A 15,717-nucleotide genomic window follows, 5' to 3' on the forward strand; every position below is an offset into this window, starting at 1 on the left:
AACCGCCCCCAAGCCCAGCACCTGGCCCACGGGAAAAGCCAATCGTGGTCCATCCCTGCAATGGAATCCCACTCGGCCAGGAGACGGAGCAAATACTGAACCATCCGACAACACACGTGACCTGGAGCCACGATGCCCGGGGGGACGCCCCGCTGCAGGATTCCAGGCCCCTCCGAGGTTCAAGCCAATCCAGAGTGACAGAAAGTGCAGTGATCATCCAGGCTGGAAGTTGTGAGATGACTCGTAAGGGCAGGAGACTCTCAGAGGCAAAACGTGCTCCCTACATCAATGCCGGTGGTGGCGAAAAGCTTTTCCCAGAATGCTCTTGAGCTGCACACTTAAAATGGGTACAGTTTATTGCATTCAACTACACCTCAATATAACTGAAAGTTTTTAAAAAAGTGGATAGAGCTATTGATTCCAACTGGGATTAAAACTAAGGAGACTTTAGGGAGGAGGCAGTTTAAAAGCTTGGTATTTTTCTTTTTTTATTAAATATTTATTTATTTGAGAGGCAAATTTACAGAGAGAGGGAGAGACAGAGAGAGGTCTTCCATCTGCCGGTTCACTCTAAAATGTCCACAATGTCCAGAGCTGGGCCAATCCGAAGCCAGGAGCCAGGAGCTTCTTCAGTGTCTCCCATGTGGGTGCAGATGCCCAAGCATTTTGGACCATCTTTCACTATTTTCCCAGGGCATTAGCAGGGAGCAGGATTGGAAGTGGAGCAGGCAGGACTCGAACTGGCACCCATATGGGATGCCGGTGTGTCAGTTCCAAAAGCTTCGTCTTTAAAAATGAATTTGAGGACGCAGTACTCTCATGTAGCTGGTAAAGCCACCGCCTGTGGCGCCAGCATCCCATATGGGTACCAGTTCAAGATCCGGCTGCTCCACTTCTGATCCAGCTCTCTGCTGTGGCCTGGGAAAGCAGTGGAAGATGACCCAAGTCCTTGGGCCCCTGCACCAGCGTGGGAGACCTGGAGGAAGCTCCTGGCTCCTGGCTTCAGATCGGCTCAACTCTGGCTGTCTCAGCCATCTGGGGAGTGAACAAGCGGATGGAAGACCTCTCTCTCTCTCTCTGCCTCTCCTTCTCTCCCTGCATAACGCTTTCAAATAAATGGATAAATCTTAAAAAAAAAAAAAAAAAGGAATTTGAGGGCCAGCATTGTGGTGCAGAAGATAAAGCTGCCGCCTGTGATGCTGCCACTCCATATGGGAGCACTGGTTCAAGTCCTGGCTGCTCCACTTCTGATCCAGCTCCCTGCTAATGCGCCCGGGGAAAACAGTGGAAGATGGCCCAAGTGCTTGGGCCCCTGCACCCACATGGGAGACTCAGAAGTTCCTGGCTCCTGGCTTCAGTCTGGCCCAGCCTTGGCTGTTGTGGCCATTTAGGGAGTCAACCAAAGGAAGAAAGATCTCTCTTTCTCTCTGTCTCTTCCTCTCTCTGTGTAACTCTGCCTCTCAAATAAAAAGAAAATAAACCTTTTAAAAAACTGAATTTGAGAGACATGCAGTAGAAAGGGCCAGTCAGAGCAAACATGAGTGTGTCCAAATCTCCTGTTTGATCCTAACATCAATTATCTTTGACTTCTATAGAGGTAAGCTACGGCGCTGACATTGCGGCACAGTGGCCAGCACCTCATGTGAGTGCCAGTTCAGGTCCCAGCCGCTCGGCTTGCAATCCAGCTCCCTGCTAATGCACCTGGGAAAGCAGCAGAAGATGGCCCAAGTGCTTGGACACCTGTCACCCACATGGGAGACCTGGATGGAGTTCCTGACTCCTGGATTCAGCCTGGGCTACTGCGGCCACTTGGGGAGAGAACCAGTGGATCAAAGATCTGTCCCCCTGCCTCAACCCCTGCAACGCTGCCTTTCAAATAAAATAACGAAGAAGAAGGAAAGAAACAAGCTACAACTGTAGCTGAGAACAAGGCTCCAAGAATAAAGACCATGTATCCTGGGCGTAGGCACGTGAGCAAAGTCCCACAGCAGTATGCCAGCTGAAGCAGCGTGTGCAGCCTCCAGAAAACAGGCTAAGAAAAGCGACACTGTCTTCTCTTCTTTTCCCTTCCTGCTGGCTAGCAGACGGTCATGATGGCTGGAGCCATGGCAGCCATCTTGGACCACAAGGGAGAAGCCACTACTGAAACCCACGTCGATGATGACGGCAACATCGCTGCTCCAGGCCTGGACAGACTCCCTGGACTTTAAGTGTGAGAGAAATAAAATTATGTTGTTTAAGCGCCTGCTGCTTGGAGTTTTCCATGAATTCCAGCAGAACCCAACTCTCACGTATCGAAGAAAGGCAGAGAAAGGCGCGGTGCTGAGGTCCCCGCCCGGTGCACTGGGCGCTCTGGACAGCACCGTCGGTGCTCCGCCCTACACTGCTCGAGGCGAGGGTCTCCCCCCTTCTGTTTCTAGGGTTTGGCACACAGCAGGTGCTCAGAAAAATCATCCGGGTGGCCGAAGACCAGGGCCTGTTGAAGCGCCAGCACAGGACGGACACGATGCTTCCCGAAGGCAGGGCCCGACCCTCCTGCTCCCCGCAGTGAGCCTTGCCCGGCCCCGCTGAGTGCTCAGGTATCCCCAGGAGGAGGGAAGGAAAGGCCGACGCAGCAGGTCAGGGGCTTCGCCGCCCAGCCTCCCCCCGTCCTCCCAGGTGGCCGGTGTGCAGGTCCCCGCGTGGCCTCCTGGGGCCCCTCCCCTCATCCTCAACTCCAGTGCTGTGTTCTGCTTGGGGGAGGGCTGTGTGTACCCCCAGCCACAGGGATGAACGCGAGGTCTGTGCTCCGCCCAGTCCACCCCTTTCATCCCTCGGCACCCACGGTGAGTTAGGCACAGAGCCAAGGCCCAGTGAAAACCCAGGACTCCTAACTTTGGGACTTAGACTGAAATAACCAAGAAAGTGGCTCCAGTGCCTCTGAACCAGACGGATTGGGTAGACGGAGGCTGAAGTCGCTAACCTGGAGGAAGCAGCGATCTGAGAATGAAGCCAACCCAGGGACACAGAAACGGTCTGGCTCTTCATTTGAGCCCTGGATCAAGCCGTGCCTGAAGGCTAATCCTAGTGACTTCCAATCAGATGATCTTACAGGAGGAACTTTTTCCTGCTGAGGGCCATTTGGATCTGTATGACATCATTCACCAGCCATACAAAATCATCAACTTACATTAGCCTCCTGTACATGTATTCAACCCTGAGTGCTACCTGTGGATGCTTAGGGCCAGAACAAATGACCTGTGGGCTTCTATGTCCACGGGCAGCCATTCCCCACCTCCTGAAAATCCCTTTTGGGTCTTCAGTACTCTGACCACCCAGAAAGATGGACACAGTTAACCTTGAAGGGCAACATCACCCTTGTAATACCTCACGTGAGGTGCGGCGCCAGCTCCCGCACCAGGCAGGGGCCAGGGCTCCACCGGGTCGGGCGTTACCTCCGCTCCCCTGTGAGCAGAGCTGGCTCCGAGAACTCAAACAAGGCCTCATTGATTCCACCTGGTATGTGACGCTGTAAACCAACCTCACGTTATCAGCACTGCAAAAATCCCCCTCTGAAAACACAGGAGTCTAAAATGTTAATCTGAGAATTAGTGGACATTTATCTTCTTTTGGATCGGTATAATTTCCTCCCATATTTTTTTATCTGCTTTCTGAGCCACCTCATTTATCTAAGCTTTCAGAAGCTCATGCAAAACACATACTGCACTTCAGCTACAAAAAATCAATGCTGGAGCGTGCATTTTGACCAGGATCGCTACGGAAATGTTTCCATGCGTCTCAGAGGCCTTAGTGCAAAAAAGGCCTGGGCATGGACCACAGCCAGAACGGTTCTACTTTTAAACAAAGCTTTTCCCTAATTATCAAATCAAGAAGGAACTGTAATGGGATACACGTGTTGTGCACTTTTTAACTTTCGAAGGGAAAGACATTCCTGTTAGTCTGGGCCTTGGGCCGGCCTCGCCCCCGACCACCCGACACCTGATCTTGTTCATTGAAGACCCCTTGCCCTGGGAACCGAGTGCTCGCTGCAGACACACGGCCGCAGTCCTAGGTGTGCGCCCCAGCAGCAGGAGGAGTGAGCACGTCCCCTCGTCACTTCCTCACTCCGAAGGACTCTGCTGAGGGACTCATTCACACGGCCTCTGCCGCTCCGCATTTACAGCGTGATCGACTTGAATGCCACCAACGTTCCCCCTTTTACAAATGAGCGGTATTTAAGGAAAATGCCAGCTGGTCGTCTATTTGAGGAGGGGCGGAGGAAATGCGAGGTTGGTGTCACTCCCTCTGCCGCACCAGCTGCTTGCAGGTGCACGGGTGACCGTGGCCTTGCTTCGCGGCAGCTAATGGCAGTTCAGGAGGAGACCCTGTCAGTCTCGCAGCTGGCTCGGGACCCCCGACTCTGTTGGTGCATTTCTTGGTGGCCCAGGACCGGGCTGGGGGGAAGGGGACCGGAGGGGGCTAACCCCAATGCCACGGATCCTAAATGGGGCTGCCAGGCCCTGAGCTTCCCAATGCACCATGTGCTGTGGGGGAAGGCCCGCGGATCTGCCCCAGCACAGAGCTGGAGGAAGCTGGAAATGCAGGCAGGCCGGCCGGCCTCTGCGGTTGTGTTAACACGGGCCCCAGGAACGCCTTCTCCGTGGCCTTGGATCTGTGCAACCACACTGTGATGGTGTGCATGTCTGTGTACCCTAAAGGGCCAAGCAGGGCTGGCACCCTCCTGCAGGTTCAGCTTGGGACTGGCACACAGTGGTGCTCAATAGATGCAGAATGTGTGATGCAGTAAGAACACGTCCATTCATGCTGCCTCTTTGACCAAGTGGAGCGGAGTTGAGAGCCGACAGCGACTCGGTACCTGGCCCATTTATCCCCGAGCCAGGAAGGTGTGTCTAGCACTGGCGTCCCCAGACAGGGGCTCAGCTGCTTTCTCCCAGCCTGCTCCAAGAGCCGTCTCACTCCAGAGCCACGCCAGGCGGGCGGGATCTGAGCATGGTTGACTGCAAGGTTGTTCCCGATCATCCCCATGTCTATGGCTTTGGTCACGTGACTCGGCAGTTGTCCCCGTAAGAGATGAGGGGTCTTCCGAGGCCACACCCACATCCACCTGCTCTTTCAGACCAAGTCTCTGCACGAGAAACAGCACACCGAGGACATAAGGAGCTGAGCCCCATCCGAGTGAGGTCCCCGGACTGGGCGGCCCCCAGCTGACCACATACACTGCATTAGCCCGGCGAGACCCACAGACAGGAGAAACCATGAATGGCTTTTGTTCAAGCCACTGAGTTTCAGAGTGGCTTGTGACACAGCAGGCACTAACGGAGCTCAGCATTTTGAACAGCTGGGGACCCGCAGGCCCAGAGGGACCGTCCCCGTCACCACACCGGCCAGTGCGGGCATCGAGGGCAGCACCGCTCGCCGAGGGCCCTTCCAACTACACCAAGCCCCGAGCTTCCGGCAGGAGCCCACTGCTTCCCACCTGCACGGAGTCCTCGGCTCCGAGGTTCTGAACAAAGGGCAGGGGCAGGGACATGAAGGTCATGGAGGAGCCACAAAAGGTCAAAGGCATCTCGTCATTTCCCAGTAAGACCCCCCCTCTAGAAAGCAGCTGGGTTTCCACAAACTGCAGCTACGTGTTCCGACATGAAAAGCAAACCACGCTGGCCTTTTCCCATCTGTGAAAAATGATGGAAATCAATAGGATTCGTAATAGTAATCTATACAAGGCATTGAGCACACAGTCAGTGGTCAATAGGAGCTAGCTATTATTATCAAATTCTCTCACAAAGTCGTCTTAAACCTTTGGTGTTGCCATTCATCAGCCAGGCAGCAAAGCAAATGGACAGAACCAGCCACGGCTGACCCCGCTGAACGCCTGCGCCGGCCTTCCACGAACAGCCACACAGGGAATCTTACAGCACCTGGGGCCCCAACCCCGTCTTACAGATGCAGCAGCCGAGGCCCGGTGAGGCAGATCCGCCCCCAGTTACAGTCCCACCCCAGAAGCCCGGCTCACGCCCCTGGGGAGGGGCTGAACGCAGGTGCAGAATGTGGAAAGAAACAAACTCAGGGGGTTCATCAAAGAATCCAGAGCACCCTCGCTCCACAAAGGCTGAACGTCAGATGACTTGAAAAGCCCCGGCGAGAATATGGAGCAACGGAGCCCTCCTCGCTCCGTCACCCTGCTCCACCTTGGCTGGCTACACAGTGTGAATGATGGAGCCGGACAGTGAGGGTGGACAAGAAGTCCCTGGGACGCTGGCCTGACCAGCACGGCTTCTGCAGACATTTATTGATTACCTACTGTATGCAGCATGGAGGGCCTGGAGCTGCTGCTATGAATCCAACACCAGGAGGGTGTTCTAGACCAGCTCGGCCTCCGGGCGCCTGCTGCACGGGCTGCACTGGGGCCCCGCGTGCCCCAGCTGGAGCAGGAGATGCCGCCTACGCGGCAGGGTGGCGAGGATGCCATCCCCACCTGCCTTCCGGGCTCGGGCCGGGTGACCTCTCCCCGGCCTGCACCTCTCCTCGTCGGGGGACTGTGTGGTGGGGCAGGGCCACCTTCCTGCCTTCCCCGGCTCAGCGCCCAGGGGACGGCCTCAGCTCTGTGGATTCCCCAGGGGACGGCCTCAGCTCTGTGGATTCCCCAGGGGACGGCCTCAGCTCTGTGGATTCCCCAGGGCTGGCTCGGGAAAATGCAAGCACCAGAGGCCCAGCTGGAGTTGACTGAGTAAGAAGTTTCCCAGGGACTCTCAGACGATGGCCAGGACGGTGGTCCCTCGGGACTGACTCACCGCCAGCCCAGGGGCGGGGATCAGAGTCCAGAATTTTCTATTTTAGACACTTCCACAGGAGCCTTCTTTCTTACTCCTTCTAACCCAGCCCTCCAAGGCTGCCGGAGTTAGGAACTGTTCTTCCCATTTTACAGACGAGGAAACTGAGGCCAGAGAGGGCACACACAGGCCTCTTTCCTGACACTGAGTCCAGTGCTGTTCCTATGATATCTCACGTCTTCCCACAAGTGAGGTGAGGCCAGGGAGCAGAGCGCTAGGAATCTGCACACTGCTGGGTGCTTTTCTGCCACCTTATGCAATCCTTACCACAGTCGAGTGACCTGTACCATACCCATTTTACAGATGAGAAGACAGACCCAGGAAGGTGAGTGGATTTTCCCAGCATCACAATGGCAAAACAAATTTCATGCCCAGGCTTCCAAACTCCATAGCAGCAGCAGGGAGCTACTTTCTGTTTTTTGTTGTTTAATTCTTTTTAAAGATTTTATTTACTTGAGAGGTAGAGTCAGAGACACAGAGAAGAGGCAGAGAGAAAGAGAGGTCTTCCATCCACTGGTTCACTCTCCAAATGGCTGGAACAGCCAGGGCTGAACCAATCTGAAGCCAGGAGCCAGGAGCTTCCTCCAGGTCTCCCACGCTGGTGTAGGGGCCCAAGGACTTGGGCCATCTTCTACTGCTTTCCCAGGCCACAGCAGAGAGCTGGATAGGAAGAGGAGCAGCCGGGACTCGAACCAGTGCCCCTATGGGATGCTAGAACTGCAGGTGGAGGCTTAGCTCACTATGCCACAGGGCCAGCCCCAGAGAACTACTTTCTAAAATCAGGGTTCCCTGGGGTCCCAGTCCTGTAAGTGATGACAAATTTGTGGGAGGTTGGGGCAGCGTCGGGCCAGCCTCTCTGTGAGGCCTGAGAGGAGCAGGAGTCGCTTCCATCAGTCTAGCAGGTTTGTTTTGTAAAACAAGATTTGATCAAAGACAATGATCCTGTCTGTCTGGAGGATGACAGCTGGCCCAGGGCCCGATCAGGCAGCCGTGCTCCTGGGGCCCGGCCAAGACGGCTTCCGCCCTCTGCACAGCCTCACCGCCGGCTCCTCCGCCCACAGGGCCCTGGCCGCGGACACAGGAAGAATGCTGGTGCAGGGCGCCCAGCGTGCGGCACCTGACGCCCCGCAGAGGCAGGAACAAACAGCTAGTGCCTGACTGGACGGGAAATGGAAGCTGAGCGCCTCCCCCCCGGCTTCTCCACGCAGCCACAGGCCAGGGACTCCAGCCTCCTCTCTTCTCATCCCAGTACTGCTTCCCACACCTGCACTGTATTCATTGATTCTCATTTTATTTGAAAGGCAGAGACCGAGAGAGACCTTCCATCTGCTGGTTCACTCCCCAGGTGCCTGCTCCAGCCTGGGCCGGGCCAGGCCAAAGCCAGGAGCGGGAACTCCATCCTGGTCTCCCACAGAGGCCCAGGTCTTGGTTCGTCGTCTGCTGCCTCCAGGAGGGGCCTTAGCAGGAAGTGGGATCAGAAGTAGAGTGGGTGGGGCTTGAACCCTGGCCCTGTGATACGGGATGGGGTATCCCAAGGGCGATGTCACATTGCACCCCACACCCGGCCCAGGCTCCTGCATTCTGACGTTTGCTGCCCTCTTCCCCGAGAGGACACAGGCAGGGCAAGGCAGGGCCCAGGTCCGGTTTACCTCTGAAACCTCCAGTGCCTACTCCAGTCCCTGGAACTCCATAGTTCAACAGCGGCTCCTTGAATGAACAAAAGACCGAATGAGTGACAAGTCCCGCGCAGTCAGTGACTGCTTTACTGAACCAGGGACTCAGCCGGTGGCAATGCCCACGACAAAATTATGAACACACAAGGGAGCCTGGCACTGTGGTGTAGCGGGTAAAATGCTGCCTGTGATGCAGCACCCTATATAGGTACCAGCTCATGTCCCGGCTGCTCCACTTCCCATCCAGCTCCCTGCTAAGGGCCTGGGAAAAGCAGTGGAAGATGCCCCAAGTACTTGGGCCCCTGCCACCCACATGGGAGACCCAGAAGAAGCTTCTGGCTTCAGCCTGGCCCAGCCCCAATCATTGTGGCCATCTGCAGAGTAAAGCGGTGGATGGAAGAACCCTCTCTCTCTGTAGCACCGACTTTCAAGTAAATAAATCTTATTTTTTAAGGTTTATTTATCTATTTGAAAGAATTACACAGAGAGGGAAGAGACAGAGAGAGTGAGAGAGAGAAAGATCTTCCATCTGCTGGTTCACTTCCCAAATGGCCACAAGCTCCAGGGCTGAGCCAGGCAGAAGCCAGGAGCCAGGAGCTTCTTCTGGGTCTCCCACATGGGTACAGTGCCCAAGCACTTGGACCAACTTCCACTGCTTTCCAGGCACATTAGCAGGGAGCTGGGTCGGAAGTAGAGCAGCCAGGTCTGAAACTGGCACCCATTTGGGATGCTGGGAGTCGTAGGCAGCAGCTTTACCCACTACGCCACAACACCAGCCCCAAATAAATAAATATTTCAAAATAAAAACAAAAGAAAAAACAGGGGAGGAGGAAAAGTAGTTCAAGGCTGCAGCCAAGGCCAAGGCAGTGAGAGTCGGATGCTGGCCTCCCAGTGTCAGGCCTAACCCTCCCTTTGGAGGCCCTCGGATGCATCTTCTCCTCCAGAGGCAAACCAAAGCTCTGGTTAAGCAAAAGGAATGTGAGCAGTTATCTATTGATTGCCACCCTCCTGCGGCTTCTCAGATAAGCCCCCCACGGGCAACGCCGGGGCACAGCTGGCCCAGCGGCAGCCTGATGGGAGGTCCAGGGGCAGACTCTCTGCGCGGGCTGATTTCCACGCTTTGGAAATCTCTGCCTCGTGCCCGTGGCTTTCTACGCTGGGGTTGCCGCTCCCTGGGTTTTAGAGAATGAGAAATCTGTGGCTGATCACACATTCAGCAACCAAGTGCACTTATTCGAAGGCCTAAATTGCAGAAATAACTCGCGTGATTAGCTGGATGAATATCAGCACGGATCATCAAGCTCAATCTATGGATACATCGGGGAGAGGCGCCTGGGCTGAGCAGAGGACAAGGCCTCCCCCTTCTCTCCTGCTGGGCAGAGACAGCCCCCGCAAGGCGGCCAAGGAGGGACCCCCACCAGGCCTCCACTGCCCAGAGATGCTTGGTCCCACTCTGCCTTGCATGAGGACCGGCCACATGGCACCCCTTGGCTCCCTGGCAAAGGCAGTTGGCCTCTGGTTCTCCCTAAAGGGCAGAGCAACCGACAACCAGCCAGGCCCAGGGACGGTTGTGAGGACAGGTCTTGGAGCTGTCCAGTCCAGTGGCTCTCTGCAGGCCCACAGCTCCTGTCTGGGCCCTGCCACCTGCTCAGCACCCTCCCTGCCCAGGGCTCGCACTCCCGGGCTGCTCGTGCCTGCCCTTGTCCTGGCCGGCAAGGCTTCTCTCTGCAGCCAGAGCCCAGGCCCTGCAGGAACCCGGCCCCAGGCACAGCGCTCGCTCAGCCCCTGAATCTCAGCCAGGGACGCCTACAACTTCCCCTACGGCTGCACTGGCCACTTCCTCCAGGCCCTGACAGCCCCTCCCAGGGACTGGGAATCCAGGAAGGGGTCCAGGGACAACGCTAAACACGGCCAACTCCTGCTCTTCCGCTCTCGGTTTGGAGACTGTGGTGTGAGGGGGCGGGGCAGGCACCCTCCCACCTGACAGCAGGAGGCCACACAGCACACACACACACACACACACACACACCCGCCCTTTCACAGCAGAAGCTGCTTGGGTTCTGACCCCGGCTCTGCAATCTGCAGCTGTGCGACCCAGGCCGAGGTGCTGACCTCTGTCTTTGCTTCCTCACTGGTGAAATGTGGACGCCCTGCACGGAATCACCTGCAGGAGTCTCTAGGCACGTATGTAAAGCACTTAGCACGTGGCTAGTGCTTACACGTGTTGCCTAATCCTCTTTTTTTTTTTTTTAAGATTTATTTATTTATTTGAAAGGCAAAAGTACAGAGAAAGAGAGAGGTCTTCCATCCACTGGTTCACTCCCCAAATGGCCACAACGGCCGGGGTTGGGCTGATCCGAAGCCAGGAGCCAAGAGCTTCTTCCGGATCTCCCACGTGGGTACAGGGGTCCAAGGACTCGGGCCATCTTCCACTGCTTTCCCAGACCATAGCAGAGAGCTGGATCGGAAGTGGAGCAGCCAGGACTTGAACTGGTGCCCATATGGGATGCTGGCCTGCAGGCAGCAGCTTTACCTGCTACGCCACAGCGCCGGCCCCGAGCTTTACATTCTTATTCATAACCTCTAATTTCTCTACAATAGGTGTATATCATGTATACCATTTTTAAAAAGGAAAACAGAGGTAGAATAATTTTAAGGGTAAAAAAGGATTTTCACAGGGCTGGCACTGCGGCACAGGGGTTAAATTGCTATCTGCAATACCAGTATTCCCTATGGGCGCTGGTTCGAGTCCTGGCTGCTCACTGCCACTCCAGCTTCCTACTAATGTACCCGGGAAAACAGCGGAAGACGGCTCAAGTCCTTAGGCTCCTGCCACCTATGTGCAAGGCTCCCGGCTTCGTCCTGGCCCAGCCCTGGCCATTGTGACCACTTGGGGAGTGAACCAGCAGATGAAAGATCTCTTTGTCTCTCCCTCTCTGTTACTCTGCCTTTCAAATAAATAAATAAATCTTAAAAAAAAAAAAAGATAAGAAAGAAGAGGATTTTCACGCACCTGATCTAACACGGATAAGGGGATCTGCTCAGCCTTCATCCCTGCCTGCCTGAGAGGGTGCACGGAAAACATCAGCCTTTAGGGCAGGGACGAGCACACCTCCGGGGGGCGCTGTGTCTGAGGACAAGCTGGGACATGAGCATCTTTAGCCACCCCGCCAGCCTCCCTCCTCACTCCATCCTGCGAGAAACCAACCTTGAAAATCAGCACCCAACCAGACGCGAAAGGAGCCCGCCTGCCGGCTCAGGGTGAGAGGAATTACGGCTTCACCGGCAGAGACCCTGCCCGCTGTGGTGACACGTGGGACGCAAATGAGCCCTGCGGACGGAGAGGGGACACCAGCACGGCATCAGCTGGAGGTCGGGGTAACCACAGAGGCTAAACACCATCCGTGTCACAGCTCTGTCAGCGGCATTGAAGCTGACAAGACGCTTAGCCGGCAAGACGCCACCTCGACACAGACGCCAGAGTGAAGTGGCTCCGTGCGCCAGCCGTGGCAGCTCCACTGTGCAGTCTGCAGCTTGAGCGAGCACGCGCCGAGCGGCCCGGAGCCCCGCCTGCTGCTGCCTTCTCCTGCCCTGGGACCGCGTCTGTTTAGCCACCTGTTCTCAGCACCTGCACCGCGGGCGGCCGGGCTGTGCTGGGGCTCCGGGGCCAGGCCCAGGCAGGGCCGGTTTCAGAGGCAGAGCAGGTCTTCCAGGAAACACACAGCCAATCTCCCCACACAGGCGACAGCTGGGCAAGAGCGGGATAGGACCCAAAGGGGAGCCTGCACGGGCCGGGGAGACTCGTGCCCTCAGCCTTGGGAGACAGCGAGGGAGTGAAGGACTCTGTAGGGCCGAAGGACGTGGGCCATTTGTGATGATAAAGTTCCTGCAAGGCTTTTCTTACCAAAGACACCCAAAAGCCTCAGGCAGGAGGCGGGGGCTGCCACACGTCCATCCGCACCCCCAGCCCGCTTTCCACCACACTTCAGAAGCTACACGAAGTTGCACAGAGTCCCCTGGGTTCCAAGACAGGATCGCCCCAGCACCTTCTTGTCACACCACAGCTGACTGCTATTTGCAAAGGGCCGACCCCAACACCTGCTGTGTGAAAAGCCCTCGGGCTCGGGATGCCCACACCAGGCGGCCTTTTCCAGGCCAGCCCTGCCCTCCTGCTGCCACCCCAGTGAAGCAGGACCCCACTCCCTCAGGTGACAGACTCGGCACCCACAGAGGCGGCAGGGGGCTCGCCCTTTGCAAAGCACTGCCTGGGCTAAGGCGAATATGGTGGCGGGGGGGCATCACCTCAGGATTCTACCCTGGTTCTGTAACTGTGGTTCCTAACCTGGGTATTTGTTTTTATTTGAACGGGATCTCCCCACCCCACCCCCTTCACTGATTCACTCTCCAAATGCCTGCAATAGCAGGGCTGGGCCAAACCTAAGCCAAGAGCCCAGAACTCAATTGAGATTTCCCTCGTGGGCGGCAGGAACCCAGTAACTTGAGCGGTCCCCTGTATCTCCCGGGGCAGGAAGCTGGAGGCTGGAGCCGGAGTCAAGACTCAAACCCAAGCACTTCAATGCTGAATGCAGGTGTCTACTGCTGGACTCAGTGGCCACTCCCAGAGATTCTATTTTTTTTTCTTTTAAAGATTAATTTATTTATTTGAAAGGCAGAGTTACAGAGAGGCAGAAGCAGAGAGAGAGAGAGAAAGAGAGAGAGGTCTTCCATTCACTGGTTCACTCTCCAGATGGCTGCAACATCACAAACAGCCCGTGTCCTTTGGCCATGCGCTGATCTGAAGCCAGGAGCCAGGAGCCAGGAGCCTCCTCCAGATCTCCTACGCGGGTACAGGGACCCAAGGACTTGGGCCATCCTCCACTACTTTCCCAGGCCTCAGCAGAGAGCTGGATCAGAAGTGGAACAGCCGGGACGTGAACTGGAGCCCATATGGGATGCTGGCACTGCAGATTCTATTTTGAATGCAGATCATTGGCCCAGTGCCAGACGCACGGAATTGGAATTTCTGGGGATGGAACCTGAAGTTCATGTTGCAAAAGCCCAGCAGGGAATTCTGCTGCTTCCTCCCGGTTCAGAGGCACCAGCCGCCCAGCTGCTCATTTCACAGGATGAAAGACTGAATCCCAGGGAGAGACGGGGAAGTCACACAGGCAGGGTGGGACCCAACTCCCCTGCTTCCAGCCCTGCCAGCATTAATGATGAAGGAGATGATGACGGCGAAGGCAGCTGCTGCTTACTGGACCTACTTGCTGCCTTCGCAATGAATTAACTGAATTTCTACAACCACTCTATGAAGTAGGTAAAGGCTGAGTAATCCCCTTACCAGGAAAGCTTGGAATCAGAAGTGTTTCAGATCTTGCAGTTTTCGGGGGTTTTGGAATGTCAGCATAGACATTACAGGGTGAGTATCCCTAATCAGAAAACCCAAACCTAAAATGCCCTAGGGGGGTTGGTGGTATATTGGGTGAAAGACACCACTTGCAGTGCTGGCATCCCATATGGGTGCCAGTTCGAGCCCCGGCTGCTCCTCTTCTGATCCAGCTCTCTGTTATAGCCTGGAAAAGCAGTAGAAGATGGCCCAAGTGCTTGGGCCCCTGCACCCGCATGGGAGATCAAGAAGAAGCTCCAGGCTCCTGGCTTAGGATTGGCGCAGCTCGAGCCATTGTGGTCATCTGGGGAGTGAACCAGCAGATGGAAGACCTCTCTCTCTCTCTGCCTCTGCCTCTCTGTAACTCTTTTAAATACAATAAATAAATTTTTTTAAAATGCCCTAGAATCCAAGGCTTTTTTGAGCAGAGAGGATACTCAGAATGTTTCAGACTGAGGTGGGTGTTTGGCGGGAGTTAAAGCCCCAGCTGGCACTCCCTCCCGCATCCCATACTGGGGTACCTGGGCTGCGGTCCCAGCTCCATGTCCGGTCCCAGCTTCCTGCTAACATGTGCCCTGGGAGGCAGCAGTGACACCCGTGTGGGAGACCCAGCTGGAGCTCCGTGCTCCTGGCTTCACCCTGCTCCATCCATGGCTGTTACGGTCATCTGGGGAGTGAACCGGTGGAAGGAAGATCTCTGTGGTTTGCCTGCCTTTCAAATATATATATATATATATATATGTATATGTATTTAGTTTCAGATTTTTGGAGCATTTCAGATTTCAGAGTAGGGAAAATCTGCAGAGTAATTGTGGGAAACTGAGCCACAGAAAGGTTGATCCACTTGCCCAAGGTCACACAGCCAGAAGTGGTGCCAAAGTCTGTGTTCCTAACCAATGGGCTTAACTGCCTCAAAAAAACCAGGATCCTCCAAACCCCAGGGTTTTGTTTTCTCCCCAGCCTGTGGGTGGAGCTATAGATCCTGGAATGCTGCCGGGGGAGGGGGTGACCCCAGAGGAGGAGCTGCCCAGCCCTGCTCCCTGGAGGAGGAGGGAGAGTCAGGGAGCTGGGGGAGTGGGAGTCTCTGTGGGCTGCATGACCCACCTGCTTTTGCACTTATTCCAGGCGTGGTCTGTGTTTTGGGAATTCGAGGCCTCTTCAATGGAGTCACATCAGGCGTGGTTCACTGCCACCTCTGGGCAAGACCCAGAGCCAACAGCTGCGTGCTCACGCTCTGCTCAGGCCGCCCCCCAGGGACGCCAGCCTGGCCTGCGGCATGGGGGACTTCGTCCTCCTCGGTTTGGGGAAGGTAAAAGTAACCACGTGGCTTTATGTTTAATGCCCGACATGGGAAGAGGGAGCCAGGGGCCAGGGTGAGAGGCACCCACGGACCTCGTGGCCGCCTTCAAACCAAAAGAACACACAGACACTGCTTTGCCTCTCGCCTGGGCCTGGTACCCGTGGTGCTGTGCAGGGTGGTGAAACAGGAAGCCGAGGTCCCCGTGCAGAGGCCGAGGAAACGGGCAGTGAAGGGCCGCGCTGTTGTCTGTAGCAGGTGTGCAGCGGGGAGGGGGGCGGGAGTCACAGCTCCTCATCGTGGTGAGAGCTGCAGAGAAACCAAACTCACGAGAAGGCGCCTGGCCTGGCAGGCGGGCACCATGGCTAAGCCCTTCCGGTTCAACATTAACACAAAGAGCCCACACTGCCGTGGCCTTCCCGCCAATTCGGGACAACAGGGAGAAGGAAGGGGTCCCTCTCAAGCAGCCCAAGCAGGCGCCAGCTTCCAGGCCTCACGGTGAGGAAGGCCAGGACCAGGAGCAGGACTATG

At 55.9% G+C, this 15,717-nt stretch overlaps 1 protein-coding gene and 1 long non-coding RNA gene across 2 annotated transcripts in view; one reads left to right on the forward strand and one right to left on the reverse strand.

Moving 5' to 3' along the window:
* The window catches only part of MAN1C1 (mannosidase alpha class 1C member 1), a 139,273-nt gene that overhangs the window by 52,315 nt on the left and 71,241 nt on the right, over positions 1 to 15,717 (reverse strand). The gene's annotated exons all lie outside the window — the stretch shown is intronic.
* On the forward strand, positions 13,229 to 14,294 carry LOC138850709 (uncharacterized). Its single transcript, XR_011390835.1, has 2 exons — positions 13,229 to 13,922; positions 14,076 to 14,294. It is a non-coding gene; the product is annotated as an uncharacterized lncRNA (long non-coding RNA).

The sequence above is a fragment of the Oryctolagus cuniculus genome, chromosome 7 (genome assembly GCF_964237555.1).
Source record: "Oryctolagus cuniculus chromosome 7, mOryCun1.1, whole genome shotgun sequence".
NCBI classification, from domain to species: Eukaryota; Metazoa; Chordata; class Mammalia; order Lagomorpha; family Leporidae; genus Oryctolagus; species Oryctolagus cuniculus.